This window comes from Miscanthus floridulus, chromosome 1 (assembly GCF_019320115.1).
Source record: "Miscanthus floridulus cultivar M001 chromosome 1, ASM1932011v1, whole genome shotgun sequence".
In the NCBI taxonomy this organism is placed as follows: Eukaryota; Viridiplantae; Streptophyta; class Magnoliopsida; order Poales; family Poaceae; genus Miscanthus; species Miscanthus floridulus.
In genome coordinates, this window is record NC_089580.1 from 82,650,345 (window position 1) to 82,665,692 (window position 15,348).

At 42.1% G+C, this 15,348-nt stretch overlaps 1 long non-coding RNA gene across 5 annotated transcripts; it reads left to right on the plus strand.

Moving 5' to 3' along the window:
* Positions 1–10,000: 10,000 nt before the first annotated feature.
* LOC136488549 (uncharacterized) lies at positions 10,001–14,385 on the plus strand. Of its 5 annotated transcripts, XR_010767395.1 has the most exons (10): positions 10,001–10,535; positions 11,066–11,157; positions 11,293–11,347; positions 11,477–11,547; positions 11,896–11,947; positions 12,067–12,689; positions 12,776–12,852; positions 12,926–13,130; positions 13,606–13,791; positions 14,129–14,385. It is a non-coding gene; the product is annotated as an uncharacterized lncRNA (long non-coding RNA). The 5 variants fall into 5 exon arrangements; XR_010767391.1 differs by having other exon boundaries at positions 11,237–11,347; positions 12,067–12,852; XR_010767390.1 differs by having other exon boundaries at positions 10,002–10,535; positions 12,067–12,852.
* Positions 14,386–15,348: the final 963 nt, after the last annotated feature.

A 15,348-nucleotide genomic window follows, 5' to 3' on the forward strand; every position in this document is an offset into this window, starting at 1 on the left:
GGCGCCTTCAGGGAAGAGGAATATGCTCAAGGATCTGAGTAGTTAGGAGGGCATTTAGGTCTTTGTAAAAGATACGGATGTGTATAAATAGGGCTCGTTGTGAGCATTGTAAAGAGGAGGATGGAACCCTAGTTCCTTGATTAATTCACACATACCTTTCGATCGACGAAATACGACCGACGGTCTACTGAGGGGTATACCCACAGTAGTAGATGAATCGGTGGAGGTGCGCGTGATGGGAACTAGATGGTGACACAGAACGCAAGAGATAGCGATTAGGTAGGTTCAAGCCGTCAGCTTGATGTAATACCCTATGTCCTGTGTGTCTTTGGTTGATTGTATTATGAGATGAGATGAAACAAGGGGGTCCCTACCCGCCTTATATAGCTCGAGGGGTAGGGTTACAGGCCGGTTGTATCTATCCTGATTGGTTACATGATATGTGTTTAAAAGGAATACAATATCTTGCATATCCGATCATATCTTCCTTCGTCATCAAGGATGCTTCACGCAGGCTTGCGGCGCACGCCGACCTGTGCCGTGCTCCGTGCGGCTTGGTCTTGTGGGCTAGGCCTCTCCTAGCGGCTCGTCCCTTGTATGGCCCTATGGGTATCTGAGGTAATACCCCCACAGCTAGTCCTCGAGCGCCTTGTATCCACTGAGCAACGCCGTCTTGAGCTTATCCGAGCAGTTCAACTTGTCGCCGGTCATCAGGAGCAGGCGTCCGACCAGTTTAATCGGGAGCCGAGCTATTGAATCAAACGTCCGACCAGTTTAACTAGGTGCCGAGCAGTTAGATCAAATGTGCGACCAGTTTAACTAGGAGCTGAGCTCGGACTCACTCGTACGTAAGGTTTGCTAGAGGGATGTAAGGAGCTCAAGTAATTTTTTTGAAATCTTCACCTTAGGTGAAGTGTGCCCACTTAGGTTCTGGACGGCGAAGTTGGACGCTTAACGTCCCTAATTTAGTCAGCGCGGAGGAACTTAGTCCCTCGTTTGCAACAGTAGATGCTTAGCATCCATGCCTTAGGCAAAATTGACTCTTAGAGCCAAACAAGTAGCTTGAACAATTGTAGTCTATGACTTAGTCACTTTGAGGAAAACAAGGTCCTAGAAATAAGCACATTCATAGCTAGGTGAAGTGTGCCCACTTAGTCCTCGAGCCTGACAGTAGGTGAAGTATTCACGTGGTGCCATGGGTCAAAATTTGTAGACTTCATATGCCAAACCAGTCCCCAGCTTAGCTAAAAACTAGTCCCTAGCTTAGCTGCAAAAAATAGTATAGTCATCGCTAAATGGCGTGTACACACGTAGTCCCTGAGCCCGCTAGAAGATTGAGGAGAAATCTTGTAGCAAGATCAAAGAAGTTTAACGAAAGCTTGCCAATTGTCATCTGCCATATACTTATCAAGACCCCGGACGTGCTGCCCAAGATCATCACCCTGATCCGAACAGCATGGAGCAACTTGATAGCACACCGATGAGACGTTGCAAAATCCGACCACCAAAGAAGTCCCCAGCTTAGCGGGCAACTCTTGCATGAAGAATCCGAATGCTGAGAAGTCCCTAGCTTAGCTGGCAACTCTTGCACAAAGAATTCAAACACCGAAGAGTCCCCAGCTTAGCTGGCTAGCACCCAGCATAGCTGATGATGAAGCGACGAATAATCTGACCAGCTGGTTGGTGAAGAATCGAGCACCGAGCAGCCCAACCAACTGGTCGGCGACGAAGTGAACGCTGAGTAGAAGTGAGCGCCGAGTAGAAGTGAGCGCTAAGCAGTCTGACCAACTAGTCGGTGACAAAGTCCATGAACCTAGCGGTCCGACCAGTTGATCGGCGGAGAAGTCCGAACTCTAGGTGATGCAACCATCTAGACGACGATCCTTTTGTCCTTCCTAGGTGATCAAGTCCCCGAGCATAAAAAATAAGCTCATTGACTGAACCAGGCCCCTGCAAAACAAATATGTAGAACTGGTAGTACATGATGTATCTTGCCGAGCAGTTGTAGATAAACATTAAGTTTATTTTGAGTTTGTTCATATTTTAAATATGAGTTGTTTCCTTCAGTTGGTTCTGTATCGCATCACTAACCTCGACTAGCCCATACCCGTTTACGCATAAGAGCATAGGAGTCATTGAGGAGCCGCTGCCGACCACCCATAACGCAAAGGGCTAGCACTCGTGTACGTGTAGGTGTGAGATCAGGAACAGGGCTGCTTCTAGATAATGCAAAAGAGAACGTGGCTGATCGGTGAGGGACATGACAGTGTCCAGTAGATTAGGAAAAAAACTTATGTTGGAATGTTGTGTAAAGGTGCTTAGCAGCTTTTGATGAACACTTAGTGTTGTTGTGAAGTTTGTGTTTATATTTCATATAAACCATCCGATCAGTTAGTTTGTAGCTGAGTCTCCAGCCCTAGCTAGCCCATAAACCATAAAGCGGAGCGCAGAGCCCATGTACATGTAGGAAAACAAAGCGTCGCCAAGGAGCGCTGTCGACCACCCATAATGCAGAGGGTAGACGCTCATGCACGTGTAGGGAGAAGCCGAAGATAGGGCCATCTCTAGGGGCATCCGAGCATAAACATGATTGTTTGGGGATTTGCCTTAGGCATAGTTGTATGTCATCTTTAAGATGTTATACTTGTAGAAAGATCATTTGGAGAATAATCATGGAGAGAACATTATGGAGAAATGCCGAGGTGAAAACTTTATTGAATATTTGAATATGAAAAGGTACATATCTTTGTACGGAACATTTTAAGGATAGAAACGCCTAAGGAGATCAATGTGCCAGGAGTTTGGGATGTCTACTCGTCCATGTCACATAGTCTGTAAGACCCTGGTTGGGTGACTGCCTTGATGATGTAGGGGCCCTCCCATGGTGACGAGAGCTTATGCATGCCTTCTGTCTTCTATTTCCTGTGGAGTACTAAGTCTTTGACCACGAAGAACCTATCATCGACATTGCTGTTGTAGTATCTACGTAGGCCATCGAGGTACTTTGCCATCCAAACACACGTGACCAGGCGCTCTTCTTCTAGACGATTGATATCATCGGCCCAAGCTTGGTTAGAATTCTCCTCGTCGTAGTGCTCCACCCTGGGTGCTCAAAAGGCGACATCGGTAGGTAAAATGGCCTTGGAGCCGAAGACCATGAAGTATGGGGAGACACCGGTGTTACGACTAGGTTGGGTCCTTAGTCCCCAGACCATGGCCAGCAATTCCTTGAGCCATTTGCCCAGGTGCTTCTGCTCCTTCTCGTAGAGCCTCTTCTTCAATGCATCCAGAATTATGCTGTTGGCACGTTCGACCTGGCCGTTTGCCCTGGGGTGTGCCACCGAGACGTACTTGACTGCGATGAACCTTTCATCGCAGAAATCCAAGAAGTCACTTTAGGTGAATGTGGACCCCAGGTCAGTAATGATACTCTTCGGTAGGCCGAACCTGTGTATGATGTCGTTAAGCAGCTTAGCTGCCTTCTTCACTGTTGCCTAGACAAGGGGTTTGTATTTAATCCACTTGGAGAACTTGTCGATGCAGACATAGACCCAGCGGAATCCTCTTGGCACAGGTTTGAATGGCCCAATCATATCCAGTCCCCAGCATGCGAAGGGCCAAGAAGCAGGAATCGTCTATAAGGCCTGGGCGGGGACGTAGATTTGCTTAGCGAAAAACTAGCAATTCTCACACCGGCGAACAAGTGCTTCCGCATCGGCGATGGCTAAAGGCCAATAGAAACTAGCTCAGAAGGCTTTGCCAACCAGTGTTCTAGAGGTTGCATGGTCGTCGCAGGTGCCGGTATGGATTTCTTTGAGCATCTTTCCTCCTTCTTCCTTGGAGACACACTTTTGGAGTAGCTCCTCCTTGGAATTCTTACGCATCAGCATTCCATCAACTAGGATGTAATGCTTGCTATGGCGGGTAAGGCGCTCTCTCTTAGTGTTGTCAGTCGAGACATCTATAGAGGTTAGGTATTTGATGAAAGGAACCCTCCAATCGCTGCTCGGCCCAGGAACCATTGCGACTATCTATTCGGCGGGTGGCTTTTCTTCCACACCTTCTTGCCCCTATTTGATGGAAGGGGTCACAAGGTCCTGGACGAACACTCTGGCTAGAACTTCTGCTCAGGTTGACCCTCACTTTGACAGCTCATTGGCTGCTTGATTGTCAGCCCGAACCACATGATGGTATTCGATTTTGTAGAACTTGTCTTTGAGTTTCCTTATCGCCATGCAATAAGCGTCCATCTTCTCATTAGTACAGCTCTAGTCTTTGTTGAGTTGGTTGATTACGAGTGCGGAGTCACCATACACCATGAGGCACTTGACACCGAGCTCTATGGCTATACGGAGACTATGTAGTGCCACCTTGTATTCCGCGACATTGTTGGATGCCTGAAAGTGGATACGGAGGATGTAGCGGAGTTTGTCCCCTGATGGGGAAATAAAGTATATGCCTACCCCGACGCCATTGAGATTGAGGGATCCGTCGAAGTACATGGTCTAGTGCTCGGGATGATCGACCGGGATAGGGCTCTGCATATCCGTCCACTCAGCGATGAAATCGGTGAGCACATGCGACTTGATCGTCTGGCGTGGCCTAAACTCGATGGTGTAGGTGCCGAGCTTGACTGCCCATTTAATGATGCGGCCGCTGGCTTCCTTGTAGCGGAGGATGTCGCCGAGTGGGTACTCGATAACCACTGCTATGGGTTAGGTCTTGAAGTAGTAGTGGAGCTTGTGGGATGTGATCAGGATGGCGTAGAGTAGCTTCTGGACCTAAGGATAGTGAGTTTTAGACTCGTTCAGGACCTCGCTAATGAAGTACACCGGGCGTTGGACTTTGTATGCATGTCCAGCCTCTTCATGCTCGATAATGATGGCCGTGCTACCCACCCGGTTGGTCACCACAATATAGATTAGCAGGGTTTCACTGTCTTGGGGTGCGGTCATGATCGGAGGTAAGTGTCGATGTTTGACCACCGATAGCCTACCATGGGGGTACCCGGGGCAGTATGTTTGGCTTCAGCGTATGCAGAACTCGATGGTAAACGCAAGAGACAGTCGATTTATCCTAGTTCGGACCCTTGATCGTGATCGAGTAATAGCCCTACGTCCAGTCGACGTTAGCCTTTTGCGTTGGATTGATTGTAAAGTGTTGTGTTGTATAATTGTTCTCTCTAAAAAACTCCCCATCCAAGGAGCCCTACCCTCCTTTATATAGTCAGGAGGCCAGAGTCCTAGTCAGTTTACAATGTAGAGTCCTAGTAGGATTACAGGGTAGTATTACTACTAGGATTACATGGGAAGAATCCTAGTTAGACTAGATCTTCTCTCTTCCTTGTGGGGTATCCTGCGGGTCCCGCATTGACAAGCCCCCGAGCACTTCATGGTTGAAATCTGGAAGCCTCGTCTTGTTCCTCTTGTCGAGTAGGAACAAGGGTCGTCCGAGTGCTTTCTTGAGTGAAACCATGTAGTGCTTCTTTGGATCTTCGAGTGGTGTGTGCTTTTTTGAAAAAAAGTTCATCCATCTGGGTGTAGCCCCTGAGCCTCTTGCTATTTGGAACAAGGAGCTGGAGGATCTTGTCTTGAAACTGCTCTATTTCTTCGTTGAAGGTAAAAAAGAACTCGGATATGGCTCGTTTCGGGTTCTTTTTGTCTTAAGGTCTTGAAGTGTGCCTTGAAGAAGTCTTTTCTGTGATGTGGGTCTTGATTCTGGGTTGTTTGAAGAATTGAAAACCTTTCCTGTTGCAGCCCTAGAGCACATTTCTAGGTTCTTTTATTCAAAAATAACTCGAATAAACTATCTTGGCATATTCTCTGGTAGTTTGCTGTTTGTCAGGTGTAGTTGCATGGTGGTTGTTGAGTATAAATGTTGTTTGTTCATGAGTTGCATAGTGTTGGTATATTCTTCCGAATATGCTCATTTTCGAGTACTGTTCCTTCACTTCTGTGTCCTCCATTATTGAGTTCTGTCTTTTCACTATGTCCTTTGTTAGGCTTGTTTTGTTGGTGCTCCTGGTCCATGTGCACCGCTCCTTCGGTCTATAAATACCCTCCTAGAGTGCTGTTTTGATTCATTGAGCATTTTGTTGCTTGTTCTGAAGTCTCTGTAGTCATGAATATGGTAGTTTGTGAAGTAGAGCAGCCCCTGGGCGTATTATGTAGTTCTTGTATATCTTGTCGTAGCTAGAGGAAGTCTTGTGATAGGGATTAGAGGTAGACTAATCCCACAGCAGCAATGTACCCACTACAAGATTTTCGGTCTACTGCAACGTCGAAGAATTGCAACGTAGAAAATTTGGTTGCCAGAGATTGTTGTATTACAACCATTCTAAAAAATGGTAGCGATACATGCCTTTAATACAACGGTTTTCAAGATGTTGCAAAGCTCTGTTGCATTTGGTGGACGATATTGCAATGGTGAAAAATGGTTGCAGTAGACTTGATTTTGGTTGCAATTGTGTGGTAGTACTGCAACTACATTTACGTTAGTTGCATTTGGTTTTGACTATTGCTACGGTTTTTTTGTGTTGCATAAAATTTGACAAGCGTTGCAAATGCTAGATACTTAATGCAACGAGAACTCTTGGAGGCGAAGCAAAAGTGGGGGTCAATTGCAACCTTTTTTGGCAGTTGCAATATACTTTGATATTGTTGCAAGTGCTAAATTTTATTGCAACGAAATCTATGGGGTCGAAGCGAAAATTGTGTTCAAGTGCAACGCTTATTTTTGGTTGCAATATACTTTGATAATTGCAACGAATTTAAAACTTAAAAAAAAGTATGGAAAGAAAAGAATTGGGGACGCATATATTAAAATTAAAAAGTGCTCCCCACAGGATTCGAACCATGGAGCTCTGGTTCAGATAAAACCTTCTCCACCACTGCGCTATGTAGGTGTGTTCGTTGTAACTCAGGTTTTAATTTATTTGATATGATTGAAGACCTTATGAGTTATAAAACGCCCCAACCCTGGCCCCATCTCGGCATCTCCGTCCTTATGCCTGGTGTCTGAAACTTTCTATTAAGTAGTAGTTGCTGTTAAGTACTTGATGTTAAGTATGCGTGGATGTTAATTAGTACTTGAAGTTGTATCGGGGTGGTTGGTCATTTTGTTAGCGATAGTAAATGCCTGACCGTGCACCATCGGTCACATGCACTACGCCAGATTCGTACAGTAGGAACGGTGGTGTTTTTACTGTAGGGGCGGCTGGGGTTGGGGGCGCCCTTACAGTGGGCGTCCTTGGGCCCCAGTAGCCCAGCCGCCCCTACAGATGGCACTGTAGGGGCGGCTGGTAACCTGAGCCGCCCCTATAGTTGGGGCTGATCTGTAGGGGCGGCTCAATCACCAGCCGCCCCTACTGATGGCGCATGAATAAATAGCAGCCAAAATTTAAAAGGTTCAAATTTAGTCAAATAACAAGATGACCAAAATAAAAGTTGTAGATCTTGATGAGTTGAACAACTTTTGTATTCATCACTTTTACATCTGAAATCATTTAGGGTTTGAAAATTTGGTTTGAACTTGTCAAATTTCAAATTTCAAATTTTAAAATGTGTAAAACATTGTCACATCCAAGTTTGATCAAACGTAAATGCTGAAGCATGATTTTAGAAATTTTTAGAAAAAAAAACATCACATTTGGAGTTAGTATGAGGGAGAAAAACTAGTTACAAAGTTTACCCACAGATTAAAAAGAGAAATCACACTGTTCTAGATGATCCTTACATGATCATAGTGAACAGTGTGATTTCTTTTTTTAATCTGTGGGTCAACTTTGTAACTAGTTTTTCTTTCTCATACTAACTCCAAATTTGATGGTTTTTTCCTAAAAATTTCTAAAATTATTCTCTATCATTTTATTTTGTTGGTTTTGTCAATATATACATATGAAAAGTTTGAGCAATTTAAATTTTGAATTTCAAAAAAATGCAACTTCAGACAAGATTTTGCTACCCCAAATGATTTCAGCTGAAAAAGTGATAAATACTATAGTTAAATAACTTATCAAGATCTACAACTTTTGTAATGGTCATTTCTTCATATGACAGAGTGGTACTGACATTGTTCACAAATGTGACACATCTCTCGTAAGGTTTTATAAACTATATGAGACATGTGTAAGATTAGTAAATAATGTGTACTAAGAATTTGTCAAATGAAGAAATGACCAAACTAAAAGTTACAGATATTCATGAGTTGAATAACTTTGGTATTCATCACTTTTTATGTTGAAATCAATTTGGGTCTCAAATTTTGGTTCAAACTTGTCGTTTTTCAAAATTTTAATTTTAAAAGGTTCAAATTTTATCAAATAACAAGATGACTAAAATAAAAGTTGTAGATATTAATGAGTTGAACAACTTTGGTATTCATCACTTTTTATGTTGAAATCATTTTGGGTCTCAAATTTTGTTTCGAATTTGTCATTTTTTAAAATTTCAAATTTAAAAGGTTCAAATTTAGTCAAATTACAAGATGACCAAAATAAAAGTTGTAGATCTTGATGAGTTGAACAACTTTTGTAATCATCACTTTTACATCTGAAATCAATTAGGGTTTGAAAATTTGGTTTGAACTTGTCAAATTTTAAATTTCAAATTTTAAAATGTGTAAAACATTGTCACATCCAAGTTTGATCAAACGTAAATGCTGAAGCATGATTTTAGAAATTTTTAGAAAAAACAACCATCACATTTGGAGTTAGTATGAGGAAGAAAAACTAGTTACAAGTTTTACCCACAGATTAAAAAGAGAAATCACATTGTTCTATATGATCCTTACATGATCATAGTGAACAGTGTGATTTCTTTTTTTTTATCTATGGGTTAACTTTGTAACTAGTTTTTCTTCCTCATACTAACTCCAAATCTGATGATTTTTTTTCCTAAAATTTTCTAAAATCATTCTCTATCAATTTATTTTTTTGGTTTTGTCAATATATACATATGAAAAGTTTGAGCAATTTAAATTTTGAATTTCAAAAAAATGCAACTTCAGACAAGATTTTGGTACCCCAAATGATTTCAGCTGAAAAAGTGATAAATACCAAAGTTGAATAACTTATCAAGATATACAACTTTTGTATTGGTCATTTCTTCATATGACAAAGTGGTACTGACATTGTTCATAAATGTGACACATGTCTCGTAAGGTTTTATAAACTATATGAGACATGTGTAAGATTAGTGAATAATGTGTGCTAAAAAATTGTCAAATGAAGAAATGACCAAAATAAAAGTTACAGATATTCATGAGTTGAACAACTTTGGTATTTATCACTTTTTATGTTGAAATCAATTTGGGTCTCAAATTTTGGTTCGAACTTGTCGTTTTTCAAAATTTTTAAATTTAAAAGGTTCAAATTTTGTCAAATGACAGGATGACTAAAATAAAAGTTGTAGATATTAATGAGTTGAACAACTTTGGTATTCATCACTTTTTATGTTGAAATTATTTTGGGTCTCAAATTTTGGTTCGAATTTGTCATTTTTTAAAATTTCAAATTTGAAATGTTCAAATTTAGTCAAATGACAAGATGACAAAAATAAAAGTTGTAGATCTTGATGAGTTGAACAACTTTTGTATTCATCACTTTTACATCTGAAATCATTTAGGGTTTGAAAATTTGGTTTGAACTTGTCAAATTTCAAATTTCAAATTTTAAAATGTGTAAAACATTCTCACGTCCAAGTTTGATCAAACGTAAATGCTGAAGCATGATTTTAGAAATTTTTAGAAAAAAAAACATCATATTTGAGGGATACATTAGAATAAATTTACAGCCACACAACAAATGCCTGCTCCATAGTCATGAACTATGCTATATGCACGCTCATAAATACACCCAGAAAATATAACACCATTAAAACGGATATACCAGATTATCTCTGAGACATTCTCTCTTGTTGCTCATCCAAATCCGACGGCTCGTGTGTCTGCCCTCCGTCGCCCTCCCGCGGCCTCCCACGACGCACGCGCTCTCAGACGCACGCGCGAATCCCCTCTCCCCCGACGCCTCCTCTCCCACACCCGAGACTCCCTCTCTCCCCAACGCGGCGCGACTCCTCCCCTCCCCACGCCGCCAGGCCGCCCCCTGCCCCTTCCCTCTCTCTCTCTCTCTCATTCGCATACGGAGCAGGAAACGCGAAAAGAAGAGCACCAGCGGCGCGGCGGCGGCGGCCCCGGCCCCGGCGTGCGCTCGCCCCTGGAGAGGGCACCACGGGCGCCGACCGCCAGGCCACCAGGCGAGGGCGCCGGCATAGGACGGCAGGCCGTCGGCCGCTAGCAGGGCAGTCCAGGCCGGTTGTCTGCCTCCCACCAGGCAAGCCATCCGCGTCGTCCTTCTTCGTATCTTGCTCCCTGCTCCTCGTCGTCGGGGTTGAGGTTGGGGAAGCTGAGGGGCAGCAAGCGGGATGGCGACGGCGTGCGGCGCGGCACCGATTGGGGGCCTCGCGGGCGCGCGTGGGCTCCACCGTGGCCTCGCGGGCGCTCGTCCCATGTACGGTTGCCTGCCTCTCCCATCCCAGGTATGGTTGCTTGCCTCTCCCATCCCAGGTATGGTTGCCTGCCTCTCCCATCCCATTTCGATTTTGTTTCACTTTCGTGCCAGAATCGGGATCAGTTCCGTTAATCCTGCAAATTTTGCGTCCAATCTAGCCGATAAATCGTCGACCATATCCCCTCCCTTGAGTTATTAGGATGGATGGGAGAGGCAAATTTGGAGCAGCAGTTATTAGGATCTGAAGCTGTGTCGACTTCTCAACAGCTGTGTTCTGCCGCGTTTCTCACGAGAACCTAATCAATATCGTCTTCTTTCTTAATTTTGTTTGTGTGATTGGGTTACCACTTGTAAGTTGTTGTCTGGTGTCCACGGATTGTTCGAAGAAATTTCCGTGAAACGTTTTGAATTTGTTTGTCAAAATTATGATCAGTGACCTGTGCTTATTTGTATCACTCGGTTGAGAAAAACATTTCTTTTACAGTTTCTTAACCTTGCGTGTGTATTGCAGCTACAATGATGTGTCAAGCTCTGTTTTTGTTTATTTTCTTCCTCCAGATATATGAGCAACGAGGTGCCAGAGTTCAAGTTGATATGAGCAGCGAGATCCCCCAACCAGCGGCAGTCTGCCCAAGCTAGGCAAAAACACAGTATGTAGTCAGCTAGGAGTTGAAAATCTCCCTGACATGAATTTTGTTTGTATACCTTTCCTCACTTATTTTTATGCAGCACGATGAGCATGCTTACTACCATGAGAGAGCTTTGGAACTTTCATGTTTTGACAGGATACAACTGGAACTGGCTTCGCTGCTGGGCTGGAATTCTGAACTTTTCTTACTGGTTAGTTTGCACTCAACAGTATTAAATTTATTGCTCGGAGCATGTCGTGTCTTAGTGCAAAACTGAACCAGCATTCTTTGCTTGGTATAATATCACATGGGATTCCTCTTACTTTCCTGTTTCTCCCAGGTTGTCAATTCACAGTTCTGCCAGGTTGTGGTAACCCATATAAAAAAGGCTCTGTGGTACTGAGATACAAGGTGTTCACTTTGGCTCATAATTTTTTAAGAAGAGATTTCTTTTTTTTTCCTATTCTTCAATAATCCTGATGGGTAAAATAACCCTGAAGAAAGAAGCTCCCTGAGAATTATCTGGAAGCACAAAATGGAATGTTTGCTGAACTCTGTACCTCATCATGCATTATGATCAATATAACAAATGAACAAATCATTCCTTTTTCAAAAAGAAATGTTGCATTGGCACTGATAGTAGCAAGTGAAATGACACACTGTCATATCTGATGACATTTTTTTGAAAAAAAATATCTTTTGTATTAAAGACACAAATTGGTTAGCCCTTTCTCTGTTTTAATGTTTGTTTTTTGACAGCAAAAAAGCAGAGGTCACCTAGGTACATCAAGATTGATCTCCAGCAGCATAGGTTCGATCCAAAAATCCAACTGAATTAATAAGTGTTGACATCCATAACTCTGTTCGTTTTTATGTGAAATTTAAATATATCTCATCCTTACACGCTCATGCACTATATATGAAAAAAAGGATGCAGACATGATGACTTTGCAAGCTTTGCAACGGCAACGCTATCAAATCAGATAAACATACTTCTCTGATCTCTGAATCTGTACTCTGTTGTAATACATATCTGCAATTAGATTCCTGGAAGTCATTTCTACACAGCTAATTGCCTGCGGGGGCTTGTACTATGTAATAGTAATTCTTATTATTTTGATTGTTAACTATTCAGTGTCTTGAGTAATTTTAAAAGGAGTCATTAGAATATAGATGGTTCTTCTAGCTTTTTTCGAACTCATTATTTAGTTGTGGTTTCCACCTTTTGTTAGATTTTTGAACTCATTATTTCTTTGCAGATCACTTTAGCATTTGGGCTGAGGTATTATAAAAGTTTTCAGATTATATGATTTATATATAAGATAGATAGATCATACAATTATGTTCCTCTTGTGTGTTGCAAGTTAATTTGGGGCCTAATAAGTATTTTGAAAGTTAGCTGTAACTTTTAGACCTTGGGATCAATAAATGATACATGTGCAGTTTGCCTCTATCTCTTGCACCCTGCAATCTTGATTAGTTGTAGCACAGCTAGGTAATGTTCTGAAGAGAGTATATGCAGAACAAGAGCCTTGATAGCTCTAAAAATTGCAGTGAGAGTTTTGAAGTTTGGTAATTTTGATGCCTAACTCAGAATTCAGAATTTTGTTTCACCGGTGCCTATTCTATGAATTACCAGCCCTCGACGAAAAAATGGAGACGCCAGGAGAGGGACGCACTGCGCTCAGCAATGTATAACAAACATACATACTCCAGGTACATGCATACACACATATTGCCACAAGATATATATACAACACCATGTATATAAACACCACCATGTCAACAGCTTGCAGCGAAGAACAACGCGAGAGAGGAAATGAATAGGAAACAACGTGAGTACCGCGCTAGGATAAGGGCTCAAGAAACCAACGAGGAAAGGGCGAAGAGGAATAAGAGGAAGCGTGAGTAACGTGCTCGGCGAAAGGCTGAATCAAGTGCACTTTCAAACGTACCGGATCAACCAAGTGCACTATCTTCGGAAATCTTCCGTGGTATAAGAATATGTGTTTAGAACATGTGACTGCTATCGAATGATTAGGCATTGTTTATTTTGTTCATGGACCTTGCCCTGTTTACTTCAATAGCGCCGCAATATCCCTGTTTACTCCAATGGCGTCCTGCCTACTTAAGGTCTTAGGCAAATTGTAAATTAGATGGTTAATGTGAGACATAACTTTATTATGCCTTGTTATGCATAAATATTTTTTTGGATTATATACATGGTCATATACAATTGTGTGAAAGTTGAACTATAGAAAAAATATTGTCCTTTGGGTGTTTTTATGTGCATCCCTAAAATGAAGCTGCAACAATTGAGGGGACACAAAATGTAACAACTACAATGGGAGAACACATGATGCATAGTCAGCAGGTAGTTTGATGATAATTGAAGAATGTTTAATTGTAACATGCATGTCATATTCTTGTCAAGGGGTGTAATTTTTACCACCAACCATTTATTTTCAGGTTACCCAAGAAACCAGCCAGCCAGAACAACAACCCCCTTCTTCCGCAGCTGAAGAACGTCTCACTAGAGGGCGCATGACTAGAAGTAATTTGGCAGCGAATTCGGATGCTGTTTATACTACAGCAAAGCAACTGAAGGAAACTGCGGCTAGGAAAAGATCTGCATTGTCCAAAAAGAATACACAGGTACTATGTGAAACCTTTTATCTCTCTTTGCATTAAAAAGGAACATATAGTCCTTTTGGAGAAGTACATAGCTATTCTTTTGTTCTGCTCCTAAATATGGTCCAGGCTTAGTTTCCTCTTGCTGATTAGAAATATATATGGATGTGTTTGTGCTCATAAAATGTCTTGGGAGGCAGCTGCATGTATGTTTATATTTGCTTTACGCTTCAAAGTTCATGGTTGATAGTACTGCAGCTCACAGAACTCTAGTACTGCAGCTCGTGTTTTGCTTCAGTGTTCAATTAGCTTTGCCACCACTAGTCTCAGTTTAACTAATGCATGTTAATGATTTTTTCAGGAAGAATCTTGAGTTTGAGAAGGAGCATGCGAATGGTGGGACGATGGCCAACATACATATCAAGGGAACCTTCGCTGCTACAGTAGACATTAGTCTTTTGATTCGAATGAGTTCAAACAGTTGTCTGTGCTTAACACATTATTATGTGTTAAGCTATCTACTTGTGTTCTCATTTAGTTTGACACTCGGTGTGTTTTGTTAAAGATTTTGTATGAACAAATTATATTTCGTTTTAATGGATGTCGATGCTTCCTTCATTATGTATTTGTCGTTTTGCGATTATTAATTTAAGCTACCAAACAAAGTGTCGCAACATGAATTATTAATATATTAATCTGGCGTTGCAATATATGATGGCACATATAACAACCACATTTAGTCGTGGCAATAGGTACGATAATCGTGGCAATAGAGAAACTATCTCTTGCAACTACAAAAAGATGACGGTGGCAATAGAGGAATCTACCTATAGCAACCAGATAGTTAGTAACGTGGCAATAGATGACCTGTCTGTAGCAACCAACCTAAGTAACGTGGCAATAGCCTATGCCATCTATAGCAACCATTCAGAAACGTGGCAATATACGACCTCTCTGTAGCAACCAACCTGAAGAGATATTGCAATAACCTAAGCCACCTATAGCAACCATTTAGGCGACGTGGCAATAGAGAACCTCTATTGCAATGCTTTCTCTGCGTAGCAACAACCACGATTGCAACACCTGTGTTGCGTTGCGCTTGCATTGTGTTGCTACACGACTAGCGTGTCGCAATACGTATCGCTAGCAACGCCTAGTTCGTTGCAATTGATACTATTACCACACCCATAGTGGTTGCAATTGCTTTTGTTACAACACTCACCAGGTGTTGCAAAAGCGTCAAAAGTGTTGCAATAGAGGGGCTGTGTGTCGCAACTAAAATGTAACCCATTGCATTATGCTATTGCTACCCTTACAAGTGCAACGACATTTAACCAAAAAAAATTGGTAGCAAAATTACTATGGCTACCATTTTTGGGTCTTTTGCTACACTTTTTTGGCGTTGCAGTAGACCGAAAATCTTGTAGTGACCAGGATGTACGTGGCGGTAGTTGGAGGAAGTCTTGTGATGTGGGCTTCGTTCCTTCATCTGGCAGTTCTGGGTTGATCCTCGTTGCCTGCCCTAAGACTGTCCGGTGCAGATCAACACCATATCCAGCATCACATTGGACTTGGGTAGAC